The sequence below is a fragment of the Solanum verrucosum genome, unplaced genomic scaffold (assembly GCF_900185275.1).
Source record: "Solanum verrucosum unplaced genomic scaffold, falcon-dt-bn FXZP01000050.1, whole genome shotgun sequence".
Classification (NCBI taxonomy): Eukaryota; Viridiplantae; Streptophyta; class Magnoliopsida; order Solanales; family Solanaceae; genus Solanum; species Solanum verrucosum.
In genome coordinates, this window is record NW_026020020.1 from 1,741,421 (window position 1) to 1,747,420 (window position 6,000).

The window sequence follows — 6,000 nt, forward strand, 5'->3', positions numbered from 1 at the left end:
GCTCTCGCGCATCCATATTCTTTGTTTATCTTAAACCATTTCGTAAATTCTATTCTTTTCTATATCAGGTCTGCTCAGTATGCTTTCAACTATCCTCAATTATTCAAATATTATGGTGTTTTGTTTCTGTAAAAAGAAAGGTAAGCTTTCAACTGCCGATTGTCTGTGATGTATATCCTCCAGTAAGCTTCTGTAGCCGATATATATATCTGCAATCTAGAAATTTTTTGATTTCACCGTTGTCTGTTGTTGTCCCAGTCGATTCTATTAATGTTTTTACTCTATCAGACCCTTTATGAACATACTTGAATAAGTACTTCATCGACCTTGAATAATTGCAGACTTCAAAATTTATATGTGCATCCAACTAGACAAGCAAGTCTATGTTGTATGGAACAACATATCTGTTGTCTAATTTGACACCATGTTTCCTGACTTCAATACATGTGTTCTGTCTCATATAAATAGAGAATCCATCTGAATAAAAAATTGTTCGGTGATTTTATTTCTTTGGGAAATGCTTGTGAACTTCCCTTTGTTTCATACATGGACAGATGTGATTCAGTTCTCCGCAAGGCCCGTGTATCATAAAGTTCTTGATTGCATTAAACCCATCTGGATCTTCTCGAAGATTAGGTTTTGCAGCTGATATTACTCTGTTAATATGATCTAGTGTGTAGTTTTTTAATGTTTCATAAAGGACAAGTAGTATATGTGCATGTGGCAAGCCTCTTTTCTGGAACTCAATTGTATATATATCTGCAAAATGTTTTGTATGTGGACTTGATTAGCATGTAAGTTGCCGTGAATTGGTTCCTTAATCTTGAAATAAACATGTATTGTAATACCTAACAAGATGTTTGTACTCATTTATAGAGACATGACTAAATAGTCTTGCCCTGAATGATCTATTCCCTCAAGCCCTCTAATTATGATCTTCTTGTAGGTTATAAATCTAACCAACTCTTCTAGTGTATGCCATTAATATTAATAGTGTTTGGTGTTTACTTGTTTCACATTTATGTTTGACCTTATTTTTATTAAGCTTTATTATAGATTGGAAGTGTGTTATTACCTATTGCATATTGATTGTTTCTTATGAAATTAGTCCGAATAGTATTCTTATTTACCTATATATGAAAAATACGTAATACATAAAATCATGATATAAACAATACTCATCTTCCAGAAGTTACTAACCCAATGAATTACATGAATCATTGTTTAGTATGTTTGCTAATTAGATTTTAATTTGTTGGGCATGATTATTGTTGGTTTGTAATTTTTTTGCATGTCTTCCTTTTCAACTCTATAACCTTAAGTTATTTCTTCAAATCACAATAGTAGACTTCTGCTTAGTATCAAAGTCCAATTTTTTCACTAGTTGTTTATTTTAATTTTGGGCCTATTTTGTTGATATGTATCACATATTCCAAAAGTACCGATGCAATTCCTAGTAATAAACCACCCTAGGAGTTCTTGTTAGGTCGGTTAGGCACATAATTATGGTTTTGTGACAATTTCCTTGTCTTTGTTGTCACATATATATGTAGCTATATTGTAATATAAAATCATTGAGATTGCATATGGTGTGATTTAGTAGCAGTATTGAAGAGTATTTGATTGTCAGATCATACATGCAATTATATTCCCGAAAGACTTATCCTTTTCAATATGCCACATTAGTTAGAACAACTTGATCTGGAAAACTCTACATATAATGTCCACGCGGCTACCATCGGTATCTTGGTTTATTAGGTGCAACATTGCATTTATTTCTGGCCACTTTTGGTTAAAAGTAAAAGTCAGGAACAAATTTGGGTATCCAGCCCACCTGCATATAGCCATTGCATCTTAATAATTTTGTGCCCTGTACCGAGGTCCCCCAGTGTGTGACGAAGGTAGTATAATAGTTTTCCCCACCATTGAGCAATCTGAATCTCCACATACAATAGCATCCATCAAGCCACCAAAAAGATGAGACCTAAGTTTCTTTATTTCTCCGGATGTACCTAAATCTTTCTTGTTCAATTGCCATGTACCCATCCACAATGTACTGCTGCAACAACCTGTCAACTTGTAGTGGAGTGTGGGCCTCATAAAAGCATTTTTGTATGCGGTAGCGATAAAATTATCTCATTATCAAGTTTTCTTGCGTGAATATTTTGTGTCTTTCAGAAAACAAAGGTATTCCAAGCCTATATACATCTTACCCATATGGATGTATTAATGGATAGGTCATCGACATGAAACTTGGGTGTAAATTTGTGATCCTTTGCAGCCCATTCTTATGGTGTTCCATAATTACATCTCGTTGGAAGTTAGCATATGTAAGATCACCAATGATTAATCCAGCTACTTCAGAAGTCATTGGTATGTTGTATTGTCAGCCATCTTTGCCCCTTTCATATAGGAGGCACATACATAACATTGCTTGTGGTTGTTCTCTATATCTATCTCTAGCCATATGAAATGATTTGACCAAAATATTATGCTCGTCTAGAATTTCTGATAGTCCCAGTACAATTTATGTTGCAATTTCTTCATGCATCAGACTTTTGATTCTATTCTCTATCTCATTATTCGTATTATATATATATAGATGTGCAAATTATTGCCTTTTTCCAATTTCTGGTAATAGCGAGTCAATGTGATGATAATTTTGATCACTTATTCTGAATATATAAGGACTCTTTGAAAAATTGATTGATATGTCAACTCGGCTCCCATAGATGTAAGTGCAAACATGGAGTTATATACCCTAATATTTTTCCTAAAGTTCATACCCAGTTTTCCTAATTATGTGCCCAAGAGATATTTGAGCTAGGGTGAAGGTTGACTCAGTAATGGTAGACGAACATGTCCTTCAATACAACAAATTATGAATTTGGGTTACCGTGTATTTTTACTATTGTCTGTCCATTCGTCATACCATAGAATGGCCCCACTATATTGACAAGTGTAGGTTGGAGGGCCCAAATTCCATGTTGTCTTGCATTCAACTTGCTCATTAGTCTAGTGGGAGACAATATAAGTATTGTATGCACAAATTATGAAGTTCTATACCCAGCATAGGGTTATGTCGATATGTAATTATGTATGTTGTTCAAGGAGAAAGAGATGTACTTGTATTGTTCTGAAGGGCTAGTCTGCTACTACTTCTCTGTGGATGCATTGGATGTAAGATGTTTTCACATTCCTGCATAACTGAATATTAAAATTGGTTACATTAGCTTTGCGAGAAGAGTTTTTGAAAATGTAGTTACTAAGTATCATGCATCAGCGATGTCGGTTGTAAATATAGAGTGCACTCAATTTATTATACATTAACAATACTGTGTTGTTTATGGTTTTGATGTAATGAGGCGTCAAGGGTTTCACATAATGTAAATCAATGGGTAAACACAGTAGCAGTTAATGTGTCATAGTATTGATTTATTTGGAGATATTTGTCAGTCTCTATCTGAGGCAATATTAGGCTTCTGATGCCGATATATGTAGTTAGTAGTATAATTAGTTAAAGTTGTTTGGGGCTTGTGCGGTAGATAAATTGGTGAATAGAAACTTACCCTGTATTTGCTGATGCATTTCTATGGTATGAATATTTGTTAGCTGACCACTTTTCCAAGATCCTGATGAAATGTACAACATGATTTGTCTGCTTAAATGAGTGAGCTTTGTATTGCCTCTGAAGTAATGTGAGCTTTTGCTTCGATGATAGACTGGAACGATACTTGTGATCGTTGTATCGAAAGCCTCTGCCTCGGATCTACCCGATATATCATAGAACTATCTACGGTCACCACTTGTCTAAGAGCCACGACGAGCAGTAGCTCGAGCTCTCAGAGCTCCACCCTTGGTGCCCTTGTCACCACCCTTAGTACTATGTGAAGTACCTCGTGTCGCTGTAGCTGGCGTAGAACGAGTAGTCTATGATCCTGACTGGATAGTAGAAAAAAACATGTTTGGGGCAATCCTTTGCCTTGTGCCCGAACTCCTCACAAAAAAAATAACCACGGGGCCTAAACCCAGCTGAAAGTAACCAGAAGGGTTTGCATGCCCTCCTTGACATGGATATTCACTAGGCATACCCTGACTGGTCTGACTAGGCTTGGATCCACTAATACCACCTAAACTCTGAATGGCAGCCTGCAATGGTCTACCTTGATAACCCTATGAGCCTTGACCTGAATAATCTCTGCCTCTGGATGAATGACCGCTGAACTGAACCTGGTGACGAAATCTCTTGGCACTACTGCCCTGTTTAGCATGTTGAATACACTTAATCATCGTGACATGGTCAATAATACTCTAGAACGTGCCACTTGATAACATAAGAGATGTTGTGGCCTTCTGAAGATAACTGGTGAACCCCTTTACCAACTTATTGATCTACTCAAATTCTACGGGAATACTCGACATGGCATAACGAGACAACTCATGGAAATGACCTCATACTTAGAGACTGATAAAGAGCCCTGCTCCAATCTATCAAACTCGTCCCTACACTGATCTCGAAGGCTATAGGGCATAAACCTCTCAATGAACACCTTAGTAATATACTCCCAACCCATAGCAGGAAACCCAACTAGCCTACAAGTAAGAAATGATCTCCACCACTCCTTGGCTACTACTGAAAACTGATAAGAAGTGTAAGCTGCCTAATAAGCCTCTACAATACCTAGTTTGAACAATCTATCTTGACACTCCATCAACAATTCATAAGCTTTCTGTCCAACTGTACCGTAAAACCTAGGAGGTAAAATCTATCAAATCTTTCAAATCTTTTCTACTCGGCAACAAACATGGTTGCACTGGCAGAAATAGGTGGAGCTGCAAATTTCAGAGGTGCAATAGAAGGCACTGAAGAAGAACCAGGAGTCTGAAATCCCACAATAGTCCCCAGAACTGGCGGTGTAGCACCAACTGTAATAGGATAACCTGCACCAACTGTAATAGGATAACCTAAAGTACTTGGGAGAACACCAGATAAAGGGACACTATACAATCTAGCCAATAACCTAGCGGTCAATTCATGAAGTATCAAAGTGCTTTATAGAACTGAAGGAGGCTAGGCTTGTCCTCTCTCCTAAGTTTGTTCTTCAGTGACATTATTATGCTTAAGTACGGGCTTAGATGATACCTCTCATGCTCGTCCTCGACAGGTGTTGCCTCGCTTGCTCGGCCATGACCCCTAACTCCATTGCATCCCCTGCCTCTCCCACCAACTAGGGCTCGGCCAGCTGGTGCGGACACACTCACTAAAATACTGGCTCTAGTCCTCGGTATCTTCGAAGAGAGAATAGATTAGAGGTATTCAACACTTGGTATGAATTAATCGCACAAAATGAATTAAAGGAAAAGAATCTCTCCTACTAGGTATCTTGTACCCTCTCAAAGATGACTACATACCTCTATGTATCGATCCTCAAGATCTACTAGACATCCTGCTCTTTAACTTATGGAACTGGCGAACCTAGAGCTCTGATACTAATTTTTCACGACCTAAATTCTGAGGTAATGATGGCACACACCCCGATAACCCCAAAAATGGTGTGTAAGCTGAAATAAATACATATACAAGACTTCCTAAGGGAAGTCGGACCACAAACAATAGAGAAACATCAAGTAATATCACAAAACCTGGTAGCTTAAGTATAAAGAGCATCTAATACATTTCTAGAATCTGAAATACATCTCAAGTCTTCGAAAGGAAAGTAAAAGACTTTAAGTGAAAGATGGAGACTAATGGCGATCTGGAAAACAAGATCTCACCACAACTCCAGAAGAGAGAACTTTGCTAGATCCAATCAACTGCTACGAGGATCACCCTAACTAGGATCTGCATCAAAAGGATAACATAAGTAGAGGGTGAGTGCAATCCATATGTACACATTAGGTTAGACCAACTAAGTATAAGCAACTAAACAGACTTAAGAAATGAACTATGAAACGCTTCCACCTGCATGCAAAAAGCTCTCATTCCAGCATCGGTGCCGC